This window comes from Lycium barbarum, chromosome 3, assembly GCF_019175385.1.
Source record: "Lycium barbarum isolate Lr01 chromosome 3, ASM1917538v2, whole genome shotgun sequence".
NCBI classification, from domain to species: domain Eukaryota; kingdom Viridiplantae; phylum Streptophyta; class Magnoliopsida; order Solanales; family Solanaceae; genus Lycium; species Lycium barbarum.
In genome coordinates this window covers 109,790,240-109,812,147 of record NC_083339.1, presented here as the reverse complement: position 1 = coordinate 109,812,147, position 21,908 = coordinate 109,790,240, and the positions used below count along the sequence as shown (strand labels likewise).

At 33.3% G+C, this 21,908-nt stretch overlaps 1 pseudogene; it reads right to left on the bottom strand.

Moving 5' to 3' along the window:
* Nucleotides 1-9,861: 9,861 nt before the first annotated feature.
* Nucleotides 9,862-15,788, bottom strand: LOC132631799 (transcription factor bHLH36-like; annotated as a pseudogene).
* Between the last annotated feature and the right edge of the window lie 6,120 nt (nt 15,789-21,908).

The window sequence follows — 21,908 nt, the reverse complement described above, 5'->3', positions numbered from 1 at the left end:
CGAGTCAAAATGGTAAGAGATTTTGCAGTCTTTCATATAGTTAAATCCCGACGGAAGGATATCGGCAGCAAGAGACTCTGGCTCCTTATCAGAACCAGCGGTTCCCGTTGGTGGCAAGAACAGAGATTGACCTTCACCTTGGGTCAATAATGGAACGTAAGACATATCCGTGACAGTTTTAACCTAGCAATGGATGATCGCGCCCTGATGGAAGAAGGTTCAAAAGTCCGAGGAGGGCTATGAGCTCAATACGGAAATCACAGCAAGGTTTTTTAGGAGAAGCAAAGTTTAGATTTGAAGAAGCACAGATGCATGAGAAAGGAAGAATACATGGGCTTTATATAGAAAAGAAATCAAGGGGTCCTGTAGCGTATCAAGGACTCTGACACAAGGAGGTCTCCCAAAAAAGATTTGGTGGCTAAGTAATAATGACCTAGCATCGGGCAGAGTGAAGTGTTGACTAGAAGGTCTTGTCCTAGGTAGATGTATGTAGCTGCTCAGCTTTATTTGTGTTCATTTCCCGCAGTCAAAATTTCACCTCGGGAAATGGGGGGACTATCTGTATACGGGTAAAACTGAGGATATGGACATACTTGGTTTCCTGATGTCAAGGTGATGCTCGGTTAGGATACGACCGGCTTATCAGAGATAAGGCATCAAGCTCGATCTGGAACGAGGCGTTAAAATAGGTAGAAGAGGCGGTTAACCACCATGAGAAAAATACCGGAATATCCGCCCTCAGCCGAATATTTCGGCACCAATCTCTGCAATAGCTGTCGACAGATTCCTTTCCTTACTTAGAATTGTACTAGGGTTAGGACTCCTCCATTATATAAAGAGGAGGCCCCCGTTCATTTAAAGGGTTCTGGCACAGAGGGAAAAACAGAATTCATGTACTAAGAAAGCAATAGAATCATCTGAGTTCATTCATCTTTTCTAAGGTTATCTTTATTATTCATTGTTCAAACACCCGATCATAAGGGTTCGACCTCGGTTCCCGATACCCGAGACCAGTCATCACTCATACTTAGTCAGATCTGCATATTTTATTTACTTATTCAATTATCGTGTAATCTAATCTCGTATTGAATTAAACCACATATCTTTAACACCGCATATAAATTCAATTGTTCTCCGTTTTAAGGTTAAACAGGTATTAAAAGGAAATCGATGGATAGCAAGGTTCTCCAAACCCGGGCACGAAGCCGGGCAGCACAAAGTTCATTTTATTTGATTCTTGTTCTCAAAGTTATAAAAAAAAATCGAAAGGATATGGTAAAAACTTTATTTTTGGGTGTTGGTAAGGAATCGGTTAATTTTCCCCCTCCGTTTTTTTACTTACTTATTTGTTTAATTTAACTCTGTAGTAATTTGGGCTCTCTGAAATACGTTAAGTATTCGGAAATTTGACATGCTAAATTCTTAACTATTTTGGCTGACGAGGTCTCATACTAAATAAACTTGAGATTGCCTTCGAAGAATAAACTCGGAGTATCTTTTACCTGCTTATGAAATTACCTATAATATAATATATACTAAGTTTTCACTATATATAGTCTAAGGTCATTTAATAGCTTAATATTTGGTATTGTTACTTTTAAAAATAAGTTTTCACTATATATAGTTTACGTTTAAGGTCATCTAAAGCTCTCAGGATCTGCGAAGCATAATCATGACTTATGACCGGAATGTATTCCCTTCACGAGAAGTCTTAAAGGTGTTTCTGGCATAGTTCTTAGATAAAATAGAACAAAACTTACCTGTCCCATGACAAGAAAACTGAAGAGTTAAAAAAAAAAAAGAAAAAAAAAGAAGAAGACACAGAGTAAATGATCGTAAGACACTAGTTTTCTGTTGCTACTGTTATTGATTTTTTCGGTTTTCTAACATTAAACGTTTTGCAACATTAATTTTTCCTAAAACAATTATATGTGGTTTGCAAAACGTGGAGAGCACCACGATTTGCCAAATTCTTTTCTTAAATTAATGTTGCAAAACGTGGAGGGCTCTATGATTTGCAAAAGATTTTTTTTTTCACGGACGCTGAAATGAGTCCGCTAAATGGATATGCAAATCGTGGAGCACTACACGATAAACCCCTTTTAATTTATCATGTAGTTGAAAATCCTTTTCGGTTTTTTATTTTCAAAAAATGTCATTTAGGCGCTGGACTCAATTTCACTGCTACTACATGTAACTATATCAATATTTTATCTTACACTATATACAACTATTCCACTCACGAACTAAGGCATGATAAGTTGGTATTTTCCAATTTATCTATTCTTTAATTTTATATTTTTGCTATGTTTGATTGATAAAATAGTGCATTTAATGTCGTTTACTTCCATTTTATAGGTTTTATGTGATTTCGAAGTGATCGGGAAGAAACTAAGTGAAAACAAGTCAAAAAGAGGTCAAATTGAAGAAATGAGAAAAATGGCTAGAAGTGCAAAAAAAAAAGACAATTTTGTAAATCTGAAAACATGGGGCTGTTTTTGGTCTTATTTTGATTGGAAAAATTGGGGAATTATAAAAGCAAGACTTGGGGTAAATTACTTTCATCTTTGGCCATTTTCAAGCTTAGAGAGCTAGGGTTTCATCACCAACACTTTGGAAAAGAAGATTGGAATACTTTAATGAGCAAATTCTTAACCCTTTCTTCAATTCCATGTTATGTATTGAATATCTAAGTGTGTAGTAATCCATTCCATTACTTGAATCTTGTTTATGAAATATTCATTGGCCAAATTTTGGATTAAAACTCTTGTTATGCTTATGTATTGAATGATTTTTATTTCTAATTAAGTGGGTCTTTGTTGCTTTAATTAATCTTGTTATTGTTGCTTTAAAAGTTATTTTTTACTCTCAGTTTTATGTGACTGTACTTTAAATATTTAACTAATATTTGTGCATTGTACTTTATTTTAGTCACTTAATCCCACATAGTTTAAATCCGGCAAGGACCCACGTTTGTGGACCTCGAAAGGTGCTTAACACTTTCCTTTTGGGAAATTTGAACCCTTACTCGATCTTTAGTGACGTATATTAATTAAACAGAGTTATTTGCAATTAGTAGTAGTAGTAGTAGTAAATTGTGCCCTAACGCACCTTAATTTGTTAGGTGGCGACTCTTCTCTTTTAAATCCACTAATAGAGTTGTCACATGTCGAAACCCATCTTTCGTGAGGAAAATGGGGCGCGACAGTGTGTAGTCTTTTAAATCTTGTGGTCTTAAACTTGCATTGGGATTGAAAAACTTACTGAATATAGAAAGATGCACTTTTTTTGGGACAAACCAAAAAGGAAAGTAATAAATCCTCCATCCCAATTTGTTTGAAGGTTGACTAGTTTGGGAGTCAAACAACCTTTTTTTTTTTACTTAATTTTAAACATAGATTTTTCGAGTATTTTATAATAAAAATTACATATTTAAAAATTACATAAAAAGTACTATAAGTATGCATAATTAATAATTCACAAAATGTGAAAATAGTTGGAGAAAATTATAGTTAAAGAAAGAGCTGTTTAACGCCCAAACTAATCATCTTTCAAATAATTGGGACAAAGGGAGTAACTTTTTATATCATGCATGATATAGAGCCCGTTTGGATTGACTTATAAGTTGCTGAAAACGGCTTATAAGCTTTTTTTCAGTTTTTTTGAGTGTTTGACTGACTAGCTTATATTTTGTGCTTAAAATAAGCCCAAAAAAATAATTGAACCCGTTTGGCTTAACTTATCTAAAGCAGCTTATAAGCTGAAAACAGCTTATAAGCCAAAATAAATAAATTGAGGTTGCCCAACTTATTTTTTTTAGTTTATAAAAGCCCATCCAAACAGGCTCATGATAACTTGAAAAGTACTTTTACTAAATTTTTCAAAACACCATTGACTGCTAGTTTTGACAAGACTATTCTTTCAAAAGTACTTTACTAGAAACATCAGTAAAGAAAGTGAATGAGAGTTAGAGCATGTTTGGATGAATTTTAAAAAAGCAGCTTATAGCATAAGCTGCTTTTTTAAAGCTAAGTCAAACGAATTTAATTATGTTTTTGAATTTATTTTAAGCATAAAATAACTTATAAACTGGTCAACTAAACATTCAAATAAGTTAAAAATAACTTATGAGCTGTTTTCAGCAACTTATAAGCTAAGCCAAACAGACTCTTAAATTGTTCCAACAACAGGATCTTGTCCCACATGTTCTGTTAATGCAACCAAACACATGGTAAATATATACTGAAAGAGGAGCCTCGATATTGTCCAAAATTTTAAACTACGGAATTTAAGAAGGGAGCAGTAGAGTGTTAGAATTTGTGGTCGATAATAAGTTTTTAGATATTTTTTAACTACAAATTATTTCAATGAAAATAAAATAGATTTAAATTATTTTTAACTTTAAAAAGATGAAATTCTTTTTGAAACATATTAAAAAAAGAAGTGTCATATAACTTGAGACAAAAGAATAAACGATTAAATACTATTAGCCGATGTAAAGAAAAATTTAAATCAGAGTTCATAGGCTTGGAGAATATATGAAAAGAGAAATGTATACAATGTACTGTAATGTGCTGAAGAAAACAAAAAGGACAGGAAAGACAGTGTTACATATGAGTAGCATTTTTTTAAAATTTTTTTTTATATTTAAATTTTTTTTATAATTGTTGGCCAGCTTGTGCATACTTTTACTATTCCACTGAATATTTGCTACCTTCCACTAGTAATATTTAGATAGATAGAAGAAATCACCTAATATTTTCCAACCACCTTTCACAATGAATACTTAGATAAATGAGAAGAAATACATATCCGATCCTAGCATTTTTTTTGTCGCTATATATATTAAAATTTGAATCATCTTTCAAGGCTTTCATCAACTTCATTGATAGTTAAGACAATATTTTTCAGCGCGGTTATCGCTTCTTCTCTTTTTAGTTCACTTTCCTTTTCTTCTGTCAAAACATAAAGAGCTGGCGTATAAAACATAAACTTTGGAAGAAAGATAATGTTCCCAGAAGAAAAGGAACCCTTTATGGAAGAACTTAGAAGAAGAATATTGGGGCTTTGGCCAAGTTAAAGTTTAAACTATTACCAATAATTATAATATCTAAGAAGTCCCAACTACGTATACTGTTACTGTAGATCAAAAGCATCATTCAAGAAACGGAAAAGGGCCAAATATACCCCTGGATTATTAGAAAAAGGCTAAATATACCCTTCGTTATATTTTGAGATTAATTATACCCCTACCGTTATACTTTGGGCACATATATACCCTTTATTTTAATAGAGGACACGTGCCACCATTTTAATGGCCAATTTTAACTATTTTTTAATTAATTAAAAATTGAGGCAATCTCCATCAATGGCAGCAGCCGTCGCCACCATCCGCCGCCGGCGCTAGTTAAATTCACATTCAACACCACCACGCCACCCTCATCCACCGTCAGACCGTCACTGTCGCGCCGGCTACCGCCAAATCAAAAACTCAACCCAAAAGTCAATCTAGTTGCATATATATGAGTTCGTTTGGATTGACTTATAAGTTGCTTATAAGCTGTTTTCAACTTTTTTGAGTGTTTGGCTGGCCAGCTTAAAGTCATTTTGTGCTTAAAATAAGCTCAAAAAAATAATTGGGCCCATTTGATTTAGCTTTATCTAAAGGCTTATAAGCCAAAAAAAAATAAGTTAGACTATCCAACTTATTTTTTTTTAGCTTATAAGCTGTTTACAGCTTATAGGCATAAGCCCATCCAAACAGGCTCATAGCCTTTATACGTATATACAGAGAGGAAACGAAGATGATGTCCAGCAATTACACCGCAATTGATAATCAGAATGTCTCCGGATATATTCCTGTAACTTTTTCTCTATTTCTTTATTTTTGTTTCATTGAATTATTCTTATCAAAAACTCAACCCGCCAGATCGTCTGTGTAAACAATGGACACAAATCAAACTAGATCACATCAAAAATCAGCACTTCGCATAACAGAAAAGTCAATCTAGTTGTATACTGAAACACATGCCCGGTGAATGTTGTTTCACATGTGCAACTAGCACTGTCGAAGATGGAAATAGAATATATGAGCTATGAGAGTAAACTTGTGGGTTGAGTTTTTGATTTGGCGGTAGCCGGCGCGACGGTGACGGACTGACGGTGGAATGAGGGTGGCGTGGTGGTGTTGAATATGAAGTTAACTAGCGCCGGCTATCGGCGAAGGCGGCGGATGGTGGCTACGGTGGCTGCCATTGATGGAGATTGCCTCAATTTTTAATTAATTAGAAAATAGTTAAAATTGGCCAATAAAATTGTGACACGTGTCCTCCGTTAAAATGAAGGGTATATATGGGCCCAAAGTATAACGATAAGGGTATAATTGACCCCAAAGTATAACGAAGGATATATTTAGCCCTTTTCTATTAGCCCAGGGGTATATTTGGCCCTTTTCCGTTCAAGAAAGTGGAACATGTATAATTATCTTGCAATACTAATGATGATGATAAGAAAGATATGACTTTGGTGTGTTTAGTTCTTCTTGATCACTGAGTGTGTGATCAATCGTGTGTTGTTCGGGAAAGCCAGCCAATGGATTTAAGTTTTTCGTTCTTAAAAAATTCGCGAAACAAAAAAGAGTATATAGTAAGGATATTATTTTATGATCAATATGTTAAAGGTATTGTTACTAAAAATTCAAAATTAAGGGAGGTAAGCGTAACACTTTAAATTACGAGGGAGGTCACTATTATAAAAAAAAAAAATTGAGGGTGCTCGTGAAGTGAAAAAGCAGAAAATCTTTTTTTACCTTCACTGCTTTATTGATCTAGTAAACTCATTTTTTTCCAAAGTAGAACCTGGAAACCAGAATATATACACCGCAACACTAGAATATTAATGGAATTGCAATAAGGCGTTCTCTACAAACTAATTAAGCACATATATATATATATATATATATATTATAAACACGTGATTTTTGACCCTCCCCAAGGTGTTTCACCTTGTAGTATCTAAATTTTCCTTTAAATATGGTCTGGATATTTTATTTGGTTTTATTTTATTTAGTAAGTATTATTTGAATATTCGAAAATCACAAAAATAGAGTCACATTTTAGGATATATGTTTAGTTTCATTTTTTTTTAATTTTTAATTTTTATTAGTACAAAAAGAAAGAAAATTTCCGAAAATATGTTATCTATTTTTAGTTTAATTTCCAAGTTAAAAGTTTTAATAAATAAATATAGAAAAAGTACATATTTTAATCTTGCTATTTTAATTTAGTAGTAGTATATTTTATATTCACACTTGTTAATTATATGTCATTTCACCACTTAATTTTAATATCGCATCTACATACACATATCACACCCTTTTATGTATTTGTTTTCTTCTTAAAATAACAACAAAACAATAAAAAAAACAAAAATGCCTTTTTCCATTTAAAAGAAAAAAAAACATCCACTTTTCAACCCATTACCCAAAATCTTTTTCATATACCTGTGCACAATATATATATATATATACAAAGAATATGACCTAAACCTAAACTGCGGACTTACCCACACTACACAAATCAGCCACAGCTCACTGAAAAGGGCTTCCATTGTTGTTTAATTCCCCCCCCCCCCCCCCCCCCCCCCTCGCGTATAAGCTTCATCTCCATGGATGAGACTTAGCAGGGCAGCTAAAGATTTTGGCGCTGCTAACACTTTCTTCCTCTATTAGAATCACTAGCTGAAATTCAACCTTTAAAAACCACAAAACCAGCAACTTCACACCCAAATAGCCAAGAAAACCAGCTGTTAGCACCATTGCACCTCCTAATACCCACCAACAAAGGTGTCATCTCTTTCAAGTTTCAGCAAAGAGTCGAGGTTCGTGTTCGTGGTCGTTCGTCGAGGTCTTCGGTCCAAAGGTTCTTGTGGCGTCTTCGTTCGTGTAAGCTAAGGGCTCGTCGCTGCTGTACCAAGCTTGGCTTGGATTTTCTCTTTTCTAGTACATTGAATAATTTCCATCAAAGGTCCATTCTTCCTCTTGATCCTTACTGTATTGTATCCAATTTTCTCATTGTTTAAATTTTCCATGAATCAAAGCTTGGTCATTTCATCATTATTTTTATGCTAAGCATGCCTCTCATTCGTTAGCCCTGATAAGTTCTTTTGCCTCGATTAGTTAATCCGTTACCTGTTGGTTGCTTTGATTATGACAATGCCAATTTATTTTAGTTAATTTGGGGGCAAATTTGATTTACACAACAAAGAGGGCCATTAGTTATATAGTAGCGGCCATGTCAGGCTTGCAATTTAGCAGTTCTTTTTTTTTTTTTAATCATTAATATTTACTATTGGATTTCATCACGTTGGTTATTCATGTGTTTAAAGTTATAGGATCTCTTCTGTTATTGTTAGTTATTGAGTTAGTATGATATTTTGAGTTTATTAAGAGTATCAAATAGTCTAGATTGCTATTTTATATTTAATATGTTTGTGTAAAAGCATATCAATGGGTACTTGTTTATCACATGTTGCGGAGTGTTTTATGTTTTCATTATTGTTCGAGATGAATGTTGCCTTATTTCATTTGACTAAAATTGGTTTCCTGGTGACGTGAAAATTTGTTTATGTTTTGTTAGAATCGGGCAAACAATGAATTCATTTAGCTGTAGCTAAGCTTTGTGTTGCTTTCTTATTAAGTAGTAGTAATTCTTTTCTTCATGTTTGTATATTCGTTCGAGTAATAAAGAACGGGCCTAGACCAACTATTAAGGCCCGATTATTAATTAATTGTGAGATGAACGAGATGGGGCGCGAATTATTTCAAACCCCGTTGTCAAGCATAAAAGAAAAGAGCGGAAAAAACCAATCGTGAGGGAGCGAGATGGGTTGCGAACACGTTTCAAAACCCGCTGTCAAAGGAGTGGAAGTTTAACCAAATAATATTAAGTCTCGGATTTTAGAGACAAATAATTGCCTTTAACGCTAGATGAGCTCTAGGCACGTTTCAAGACGTTTGTTTCGACTAAGAATGGGGTTACGCATCTTATTTTGAGACGCTTTAAACAACTCAAGGATGCGGTTACGCACCTTGGCCAATCTCGTTCTAATAATTAATCTTGTTTCGATTAAGAATTGCAGTTATGCATCTTATTTTGAGACGCTTAAAAGATCCGGAATGCGGTTACGCATCCAGGTTAAGACTAATAAAAGTTCAATAATAAAATACGAGCGAATCAAGGCTCGAGACATAATTTATCCAAAAATTAGTTTAAGCTAAGTATAAGTTGATAAAGCGACTGTGCTAGAACCACGGGACTCGGGGAATGCCTAACACCTTCTCCTGGTCAACAGAATTCCTTACCCGGTCTTTTGTTTTCGTAGACCAATGCTAAAAGAGTCATTTCCTTTTGATTCGGGATTCATAAGGTGACTTGGAACATCAAAACTGAATTCCAAGTGGCGACTCTGTAAATAAATAATCCCTATTCAAAACGTCACTTCAATTGAAAAAACCCTTTAATAATAAAAACCTGGCGTGCTTATCGTGCGGGGCCAAAAAAGGGGTGTGACATATAAATAAAAGCTTTTATGGTATGTACTTATATAGTCTCCCTACAAATGCTAAAGGAGTATTTAGACTTGACAAAATAGGAATGGCAAACCTTAATTAAGATCAGAAAGAAGTAAATAGGCATTGGCTAATGATAGAACTGAACAAATGTGGAATCTGATCATACAGGATTTGATACAGCATTTTTTCAATTTATCTTTTCTTGGAAGCTTAATTGTAAATGAGATGTCCCCTCAATTGTACCGGAATGACATGTTCATTCCTTCTTTGGCTGGTTAGGTTACTATGCAACCACCATATACAATCACCATATGCAACCATGTGCCTAATGCTAAAAGCTTGTAAAAAGGCACCTACATGGTCTGTTATTACTTGGAACTCTGAGAACTACAAGTCCAAGTTGATCATATCAATCACTTTTTGTTGTAGTGCCAGGTGTTCGATGTTGTTCATATCACACACCTGCATGAGGATGCATGATTATTAGAGAAGGTAACGAATGCTAATTAAACTGGATAAGGAAACCATTTCAACAAAAAAAAAAAAAGGGGGGGGGGGGGGGGGGGGGGGAACGAAGATTTTCTCCAATTAATGCTAGAGCTTAAGTTACACCATTGAAAATGTTAAAAAAAAAAAAAAATGTTACTTCCTCCTATAAAAATTGTCTTAGTTTAACTTGACACGAATTTTAAAAAATAAAAGAAGACTTTTGACATGTGTGGTTCAAAACAAGTCTTACATATTTGTATGACTGTAAATCATCTCATCAAGTTAAATTATTTCTAAATATAGAAATATGACAATTTTTTCAGGATAAATTAATAAGGAAAGTAAAACAATCTTTTTGGGACGGAGGGAATACTATTATTGGTGCTAGCCAGTTAGTATTACATAACTTGTAGTATTATATGTTTAAAGTTGCCATACCATCATACTTGATACGGAAAGTCAATTACCTGGTGTAGTAAGTCAATTCAACCTAATAGTATAAGAATTGTCTATACTATCAAAAAAAAAAAATTGTTGCATAGAATTTTCTTAACGGCTGTTATTGCAACAATGTGTAACAACTTTTTTTTTATTGCCAAAAGTACTTTTTGCAATAATAATCAATACTACAGCAACAAAATTAAATTCTTTGGCAACAAAAAAGTTCACTTGCCAATAATAAAATTAAGTTGTTGCCAAATATTAAATTTTCATTTCTATACTTTCTTGTGGTGGTGTGAGGACAAGAATTAAAGCCCATGCCAAATGCAGATTCGTGTGCACATCTAAATTACCTACCTCAGTCTGAATTGTGTAGAGAGACCTTTGATTTGCTTTTGCAGAAACACAGCTAACGACATTAGGCCCTAATTGTTTCAGAACCCCACGCAGCAATCTTGAAAGAGGAAAACATTTCCCCTTACAGTCAACGCTAATTAAAATCTGTACACCACCCTGGTAGGGGCTCACTGTGACACAATCTGTGGAAACTGTGAAACTATTTTCAGTTCCATGTGGGCTTGAATTGGGTAGCAGCGACTTAATTAGCAAGTCTCTCCGTTTTTCCAATTCTTTGATATTTGCTTGCATTTCTTTTACATAATTCACAGCTTCATGCATATGATCCGATACTGAACGCTTTCCCTGTTAAACACCATCCAGGAACAAAAGAGCTAGTACTTCAAATTTCGGATTAAGTTACACTGAAGAAAAAAAGTCAAGAGAAGGAGTATATGTGATGGTTCCTTAATTACTTCGATAGGGTACAAATTTCTAGATTTGATATTTTTATGTACTTTATCATATCTATTGCCAAGACAAAGTAGCAGTCTAAAATTTAGATCTTTTTTTCATCATGTTATTCATATATCAATTATATCATGACAAATTCTTCAGGAAAAAAAAATATTTTCCGCAATGAAATATGATAATCATGGCTTTTGAGAACGAATTAAATCAAATAATTCTATTTCTCAATATTTATGAAAGCAAGGTCGGAAAGATTACCTTGATATAGTGCAGAGTAAAGGTGTCAACCGGTTCATTGTAACCGGTTTTAACCGGTAACCGGACCGGTTAAACCGGAACCGGTATAACCGGTTAACCGGATATTAGTTTACCGGTCCGGTTCCAAATTTTTTTTAATCGGAACCGGACCGGTTAAACCGGTTAAAATTTAAAAAAAAAAAAAAAAAAAAAAGGAAAGAGCCGTTGGGCCTCGGTAATGGACCGTTGGCAACGGTCCATTTGCAAAAATGGCCGTTGCCAAACGGTCATTTTCTTAATTTTTGGCCCCCAATTTTTTTTTTTTAACACTTTAACCCCTCCCCCACCCCTATATAAACCCTTCTTCATTTTCATTTCAATTCACTCTTCTTCATCTTTCTCTCAAATCTCAATCTCTCAATTATAGTTACTTTGCAATAATTAGCCACAAAGTCTTATTATAGTTTCAACTTTCAATTATTAATTTTGCAATTATAATATTGTTGGTGGTTGGTGATTTTGCAACAATCCGAAGTAGCTTTGGTGGATTTGCAATTCTAGCCGCCTTCGCTTTGTTGGAAATTAATCCGGCAATTTGGTACCTTCGTTCCAACTCTATTTTTAATTTTCGCAATTTAATTCTAGCAATTTATTTTTCGAAATTTAATTTACGCAATTTAATTCTAGCAAATTTAATTTGTTGTAATTTATTTTCTTGTGATTTATTTGATTGTGATTTAAATTATTTCTATTTAATAATGTCAAAGAGATTAAGACGTGGTGCCGGTAGTAGTAGTCGTACTGTTAGGGGTGCGCTTAATGAGGAAACATTTGTGGAAGAAACACCTAATTTAGGTATTGATGTTGGTGGAAATAATCCACTTTTAGGTCATGAGGCAATGCAACAACATTTTACCGACACTTTTAATGAAGACTTAGATGATGATGATGATGAAACACAACCCCCCGAAAATCCCATAGAGATACAGGTCCTGCACAATCACATACACAAGACAAACCGCCTAGAACTCGTAAGCCAACAGCTAAAGTTTGGAAATTTATGACTAAGGATAGGGAAAACCAATCAGTTACATGTACCCTATGTGGACAAGTATTTAGTTTTAAGCAAGGAACTGGTAAGGATGGTGGAACGGGTACACTAAATGCTCATATGAGAACCAAACATATGGATATTTGGGGAGAACAAACGGGTTCAAATGTGTGGGGGATTCAAATGACGATAGACCCACGAACCGGTAGAAATTTTAAGTATGACAAGAAAAAGAACGCGTAGAAATAGCTAAAATGGTAGCTTATGATTGTTTACCATTTTCCTTTCCCTCGGGTTTGGGGTTTGTTACTTACATTCAACGTTGTTATAACCCGTTATTTGAGGGTATTCCTAGAAGTACTTGTAGAGCCGATGTTATAGATTTGTTTAAAAAATATAGATTTTATTTGCGCCATGTATTTAATTCTTTAAATTGTAATGTTTGTCTTACCGCTGATTTGGGTCTTAGTATTAACCATTTAGATTTTTTTGCTATTACATGTCATTGGGTTGATGACAACTGGGTTATGCAAAAAAGAATTATAGCTTTTTTATACGACGAAGGAAAAGGTCGTCACGATGGAAAATTTTTAGCCGATTCAATGTCTACTATAATGAGATTTTTTAACATTTATAGAAAAACACTTTGTATTGCTTTAGATAATGCTTCTAATAATACAAAGGCAATTGGTCTTTTAAAAAGAGAAATAAACCCTCCTCTAAGAAATATTTTTCATGTAAGATGTAGTTGTCACATTTTAAATTTAATTGTTAAAGATGGTCTTATGCATTTTGATGATTCTGTTAAAAAAGTTAGAAATGCTGTTGCGTTTCTTTTTTGTAATGCTAATAGGTGAAGAATTAGAGATTTTAAGAATGCTTGTGTGGAAAATAACCTTAGACCTAGGAAAATTCAAGTAGAAATTGAGACTAGGTGGAACTACACTTACATTATGCTACAACAAGCATATGAGTATAGGATTCCCATACAACAAGTTCACAACAAGTATAATATTGATAGTGAGGATTGGTTAACTTTTAGGCATTGGGAAGATGTTAAAGAATGTATTGAACTCTTAGAAAATTTTTATAATGCAACTCTTGCTTTTTCTAGACAATTCTATCCCACGGTAACCGGAATTTTAGCCTACTTAGCGGAAATAGCTAGAGTTTTACAAGAGTATAAATATAAACCCGATTATCAAGTGACTATTTTTGAAATGATAATCAAATTTAAGAAGTATTTTTTTCCCATCCCAACTTTATTTATATTGGGTTCCCTTTTAAATCCTTGTTTAAAAGTGTCTTATACTAAAAATTTGGTTAGTCAAATTTATACATTTTTAGAAATTGAAGAGGGAGTTCAACCATCTTTAGCTGAAGCCGATCTCGCTATTGATGATGAGTTTAGAAAAGTTTTTACTCATTATTCTAGTTTGGAAGAACGTGCTACACCTGTTGCTCCACGCCGTACTACTTCTCAGAGTAGCAAAAAGGGCTTGTCGGGTTTAAAAGTTTTACATTCACAGCCAACTTCTTCTTCTACTGCAAACTTTGATGAATTTAACTTTTATTTGATGCAGCCAAATGTGGATATCAAGGATGACTTGGACGTCTTAGCATGGTGGAAGAAGTACAAGGCAAGCTATCCGGTACATTCAAGAATGGCTCGAAATATCCTTACGGTTCAAGTATCAACCGTGGCTTCGGAGAGCGCATTTAGCCAAGGAAGACAACAAATTGGAGACCATAGACATTCATTATCCGGCTTTAGCTTGCAAGTACTAGTGTGCATTCGAGATTGGATTAGATCGGAGCGACGCAACCAAAACTCAGAAGCGGAGCAAGGCGAAGAGGAAGAAATTGAAGATTTGATAGCTAGTGGACCGGACCAAATGGAAGACTTTGAAGATATTTCCATGACCGAATATGATGTAGGGGAAATTAACGAAATGGTTCAAAATTGGTGATTTTATTATTCTACTATTTTTGTATAACTCATGTATTATTTGCAAGTTAAAAAAAAATACAACTTGCAAATAAATGTTATCCAAGAATGAATAAAATATATGGCTCATTGAGCTTTCTTCTATTTACTTGTGTTCATATTTTTACTTTTATTAAGTTAGGAATATAAGTATATATAGTATATAAGTAAGTATATATAGTATATAGTACATATATACAAGTATATATAAGTAAGTATGTATACTATATATATTAAGTTATACACATATATAAGTATATATAGTATATAAGTATATATAGTATATAAGTAAGTATATATAGTATATAGTACATATATACAAGTATATATAGTATATATATATATTAAGTTATACACATATATAAGTATATATAGTATATAAGTATATATAAATATATATAGTATATATATTAAGTATATATTGTATATATAGTAGATATGTATATATAGTATATATATTAAGTTATACCTATATATAGATATTAAGCTATACCTATATAAGTATATATAGTATATATATTAAGTTATACATATAAGTATATAGAGTATAGTATGTAAGTTATACATATATATGTGTACGAAAAGCACTATTCTATATTGCTGACTTGCTGTTAGGCCGTTAGTCAGTAAATATTTAAACTTTAATTATAAAGTTGTATAACATATGTAAATATACCTACAATATACAAATAAATACTATAATATATATATATAATACAAAAAACAAAAAAAAATATATTTTAACCAATCCAAACCGGACCGGTGCCGGTTTGGACTTTAAAACCGGTTAACCGGAACCGATTAGGCGGTTCCGGTTTTGGAACCGGAACCGGCCGGTTTCCTAACCGGTTCCCGGTCCGGTTCCGGTTGGAACCGGTTGACAGGTCTAGTGCAGAGGAAGGAGAGAACGGAGAGAAGAGTAAAGGGCAGACATTTCTCGTCTTCTTTGACGTTCTATATCTCTATGCATAATCCTTCTAAGCTTGTAATTATAATCAGGAATAGTCGCAGTTTCATCATTAGTTGTACCTAATATTCTTTTTCTCTTTTTTTTGGGAATTATTGTTTACAACATTTAGAGGAGGATGAGTACGTGTCTCCAGAGAAGCAAAATTCATAACCGGATCTTGGGAGATCTTGCTTTGTTGACAAAGCTCTGAAACAATCTGAATCAACATGTTATCACTTCCTTGTAAAGAAAACATTTTAAAAGCTGTAGTACTGTTCTTACTTCTTGATCAACTGGGGAAGTTCTCCAGTGCTTTCTTCTAGAGGTGATACGTACTGTATATAAGGTGTGTGTATGTATATGTGTGTGTACATACACATATCTATAATAAATAGTAGTAGTAATAATTAAGAACGGAAGACAAGTTTGATAGGATTGCAAGATATTTAATGGTCCTTAGGATGCCAATGATTGTCTGCAATATAATGTCTCCATAAACAGTAAATTTTTATTATGTCACACTAATTATATAAGGTTTCTTTTTGTCTCATAAAAAAAATTATTCAAAGTTTATGAATCCCAAAATATAAGATTTTGGTCCACTTTCTTTAAAGCAAAAAACCTTCATACAAGTAATATGGATTGTGTGAGACACATGATAATTTTTTTTTCCATAAACAGGTAGATGTAAGGACTGACCTCAACATCGGCCAGCTAATTTTTTATTCTACCTATTACTATTTTTTTTTTAAATCCATACTAGCCTCAGCCAGGCTATTGTTATTTATGATTGCAACCCCACCATTATGGTCTCTGCGATCTCTATTTCTGGCGTTGTCTCCAAACTTGGGAAGAAATTGTTTAGTGTCCCAAATACCCTTGACTTAAAATATCCTCTCCTTTTTACCAAAAAAAGAAAGAAGAGAAATTATGCCATGATCATATACTAGTATATACTATTTCCCCAAGAAAGAGTACACGGTACTGATACTTTTTACCATTGTTTTAAAAGGCAGTGTCAGGACTCGCCCCGGGGCTCGCTTCGGGGCAGGGCAGTGGCAAAACGCTCTGGGGCTAACGTGCAGAGCTTAGTTCCTATGAGGCTTACGCCCTAAGCGCCCAACCGTACGCCCTAACCACGCCTAACGCCCAACGCCCAGGCTCGCCTAACAGTTCTTACACAAATTATATTTTAAATTCCTTAATTAAAATCATAACCCTCATAATTGTTTAACAAAATAATGATACTTAATAGTTTTTCATCTATAGAAATAGAAGATTAGGTGTAACTCATATAACAAGTCATAGTATTGGATATTTACTATTTGAGAACGTCATGAGGGTGAATATCACTTAATATTTTTAAAAAAAAAACACATAGCGGAATTGTACATTTTCACTTGTCATTGTAAGTCCTATGTATCAGAATTATCATATAATTTTATTTTTTGTTCATGAAGAAGTTATGTTTTAATTGTAATATTGATAAATTTTATTGATTATTTGCTTATAGGGAGATAAAATGAATAGTATGATAGTAATAGTATTTTAAGAAATTATGATTTTTTCCGTGTTTGAAAGTTAAAATGTTAGAATTGATTTGCATTTCATAATAGCTTTTATTTCATTGTATTGTTTATACATGTAAAATTATGTTATATATAATTACAAGTTATAAGCGGTGTATAATGGATTGCTTTGATCATTTTTTTGTGAGGATCCACGCGCGCGCGCAATATATATATATATATATATCATTTATTTACAGTTTTCTTTTATTTTTTTATGTAATTTTACCTATTTAAAAATAGGGAAAAGGGCCTGATTTACCCCTCTACTTTGGGAAAAGGTTCATATTTACCCCCCTACCGTTACAATAGTTGAAACATTTGCCCCTATTTTTAACCCTCTGTCCCTGATAGTATAACCGGGGGGGGGGGGGGGGGGGTAAATATGAAATATGAACCTTTTCCCAAAGTAGAGGGGTAAATCAGGCCCTTTTCCCTTTGATTGCCGATTCTTCTATTTTTAGATAACGTTGCAGGTTTCCTAACTAGTTCTGATTTGTTAAAAGAACAATATACACAATAATTTTATGCAAAAGTAAGACATTGCTTCATCCAAAAGAAATTTTTACAATGGACATATTATAACAACAATTTATCCAAACGAGGGCATTACATTACATTCATCCAAACAAAGGCATTTAAAACAACTTCATGATAATATTTTTCAAGTTACACCAAAAACATAAATACTAGTCTCGTAAGGGAAATCACTTCATCATTGGAGCTGTAATGAAACCCACGAAAAGTGCCAATGAAACTATAATTACCATCCACATCTTTGTTACTTTGTCTTCCAAAGTTGACACTTTAATCACTTGAGAATGACTTATAGCCTCCAATGATGAAGTGATTGCCCTTACGAGACTAGTATTTATGTTTTTGGTGTAACTTAAAAAATATTATCATGAAGTTGTTTTAAATGCCTTTGTTTGGATGAATGTAATGTAATGCCCTCGTTTGGATAAATTGTTGTTATAATATGTCCATTGTAAAACCTTCTTTTGGATGAAGCACTGTCTTACTTTTGCATAAAATTATTGTGTATATTGTTCTTTTAGCAAATCAGAACTAGTTAGAAAACTTGCAACGTTATCTAAAAATAGAAACATCGGCAATCAAAGGGAAAAGGGCTTGATTTACCCCTCTACTTTGGGAAAAAGTTCATATTTACCCCCCGTTATACTATCAGGGACAGGGGGTTAAAAATAGGGGCAAATGTTTCAACTATTGTAACGGTAGGGGTATAAATGGGCTGATAGTATAACGGGGGGTAAATATGAACCTTTTCCCAAAGTAGAGGGGTAAATCAGGCCTTTTCCCTTAAAAATATTTATTGTAATTATATTATTTTAAGAAATACTAAAAAATAAATACTCATGGGGCTTACGCCCCGTGCCTCGAGGCTTACGCCTCGTCGAGGCGTATGTAAAACACCCCGCCTTACGCCCCCGCCTTTTAAAACACTGCTTTTTACTAGAGAATATATAGTCTTCTCCTTTTCCAAAAAAATGTAGTGCAAAGTCAAAACAAGAATTTTGAATCTTTAAAAATGTGTGATGTTTCAAAATATCTTTTGAATCATGTGGTCTTAACAAGCCAGGTAGGATTCAGAGACTAATTAGATTGATACGGAGGAATATCAATGAAAGTATAACAACTTAGAGCCCATTTGGATTGGCTTATAAGTTGGTCAAACCAGCTTATAAGTCATTTTTAACTTATTTGAGTGTTTGGCAGAAATAGAAAACAATTTAAATTAAGTTAAAAAAATGCTTAAAATAAGCCAAAATCAAGAAGTTGCTCAACCCCAGCTTATTTTTTTTTTGTCTTAAAAGCCATTTTGGTTTGACCAACAACTTTACCCTTTTATCCCTTATATTTTCTGTTAATTCCAATACTACCCTTACTTCTAAAAATCCTTTAAGCACTTTTATCCAAACAGATATCTGCTTATTTATAAAATAACTTTCAGTACTTAAAAGTACTTTAAGCATTTATGCTTAAAAGTCATTTTTTTCGATTAATCCAAACAGGCTCTTAATGATTGCTATAAAAATAAACCGTTACAAGGGTGCGGTAAGGTATAGCATTGAAGCACGTTTTAACCATCTATCGAAGAAAAAACACCCGTTCACTGTATCAGCGACAGCTTGAAAGTGTCCCATTAAATGATACTTTTTGGTTATGTCACTATTTCCTCAATAGGAAATATTTACTCAATAATTGAACGTTTTCTAAATGGAGGAACCCCACTAGTTATACACATTTTATACAAGAAAACAAAAAGGAGAAGTAAAGCTCGTATCCTTGAAAATGAGAGATGATTTCTATAAGTTGAAAGATGGAGAAAGGTAATGGGTCCACGTTTTGAAAGACGATACCAAACATATGTTCTCACCTTAGGGTACAAGATAATTAAGTACAATGGGCTATTCTATAGGCATTTATCTTTAATTACACAATTGACATGCCACCACTTGGCAAAATTCAGCTTCAATGTTAGTGTGCGCATTTATTATTCACCTAAAAGTGTTGACAAAAAATCTCACAAATCTTTTAGAGTTAACCTTTTTACAGATTAATTTAGTAGTTTAAACATTTTAAGTTGAATTAATATCAACACGCTGAAAGTTTGATTTTTCAAATTTTCAGAAAAGTCTCTTAGGCCCTATTTGATTTTTTTAATTAAAATATCTTAATCTAAATGCATATTTGATTATTAAGACATAGTGTTTAAATTTGAATAGAGACAGTTAAGATACAACATGTGAATGTTCATTATTAATTTATCTGTAAACTACTATCTCGGTCAAATATATGTGTTGTTTTTTCATTTTTAGTGACTCCCAAAAGAACACTATGTGTTTATATTTTGAAACAATTTAACTTTCAATTTCAAGTTCAGGACGCCGCGTGAAGAATAGGGTGTACTTTTAGTTAAAAGTAGCAGGAGCCCGCCTGAAGAATAGGGTCAACATTCAGCCACCTTTCAATTTCAAGTTCAGGAACCCGCCTGGATAATATGACATCTTTCAATTTCAAGGTCAGGAGTCCGCCTGAAGAATAGGGTGTACTTTCAGTTAGAAATAGCAGGAGCCCACCTGAAAAATAGGGTCAACATTCAACTGCCTTTCAATTTCAAGATCAGGACCCCGCCTGAAGCATGGTGTTTATTTTCAAGTTCAATTTGAGATCGAAGTGTTTATCTCACACTTGGGAAGACATGAAGATTCGAGTCAAGATTCAAGAGAAGCTTCAAAACAAATATCTGCTTTTTTAAATGGTAAATCCCGAATACCGTACCGAAATTTACCGAACCAAAATTTGATTTACCGAACCGAATTAAACTTTTTCGGTTCGGTATTTGGTATCTACTTTCAATTACCGATTACTGAATTACCGAACCCGAACTTTGAAAATACCGCCCGAATGCCCACCCCCTACTTAGGGTTCATCAAGATCTAATACGACCATAAATGACGTAGTAAAATTAGTTAATCATAATTTATTAAAAAACTTTTTACCATGAAGATCATGTAAAATAATATAATCAACTTTTTTATGACGTAGAGGAATAAGCAAAAGAAAAAATAACCAATGAGGTAAAAATATCGTATTCACATATTTACAAAAATCGAAGATCAAAAGGTCATCATCAAACCCAAAATGACCGAATCCACGGCCATCGTGGAGCATACAAAATTAAGGGTGAGATTAGATGTCACTCTTTGATTATTAGGTTGTATAACTATTAAAGTAATAAATTCGAATATATGTTTGTTTGACATATTGTAACCAGAGGCGAATCCATGAATTTAAGAGGATGGGTTCACCATCAGGGGCAAAAGGTGTTCGTCCGAACCCCCTCAACAAATACACACGATATATATGGTAATATTTTTATTTTTTATGCACATATATAAATTTTGAATCCCACGAGCCCAAGATTAGAAGTTGGCTCGGTGGTTTAGGAGGTTCAAACTTTACCTTGATGTTCCAAATTCAAATCTCAAGCACTATATTTTTATTTGCATTAGAAGAAGGGAAATGAAGAAATAAAAAGTACAAAATGTGCACCAAAAGGTAGCAAAGATTTGATCCCTCAACCTTTGAGCACTTGAGCCTGGCGTCTAACTAGTGCTCCATTCAATTTAGTTTGACCATGTGTTCTTTCAGTTAATATTAAATATATTTATAAGAATTATACACATAATATACCGAGTTTAGTCGGGTGACCATGTGTTCACGTGACTCATTTTATAAACATAAATTCGCCCCTGATTGTAACTATAATAAGATATACTATCCTCATATATGGTTGCATAAGTGAAATTAGGTACTTTTAAATTTGTTAGTTAAAAACAAATATTTAAAAAAATAAGAATTTTTATATGAACAAATAATTAAAAATACTTAATCGGTGACAAATATATGTACATGTTAGAATTATTAAATATACTTTACTACTAGGTATTTTGAAATACATACTTTGCTCAAAATATATAAAATTATCGGATCTTTCTACGAAAATAATATTTTGATCTAAATTATGTATTTTGTTAACCAAATCATGCAAATCTGATGTAGTATTCAGGATTTGTTTCATTTTTAAAATAATAAAAAGATACACATTAGACATGAAAATAGTTTATATAATAAATATATTAGGAACATATTTAACAAAGAAGTACAACAACAACAACATATCCAATGACCACCAAAGGATGTAGTGTAGCGGATGGAGCTGCTTCTCCCTTAATTAGAGATCTCAGGTTTGAGCACTAGGTATGGAAAAAATCCTTGGTAGT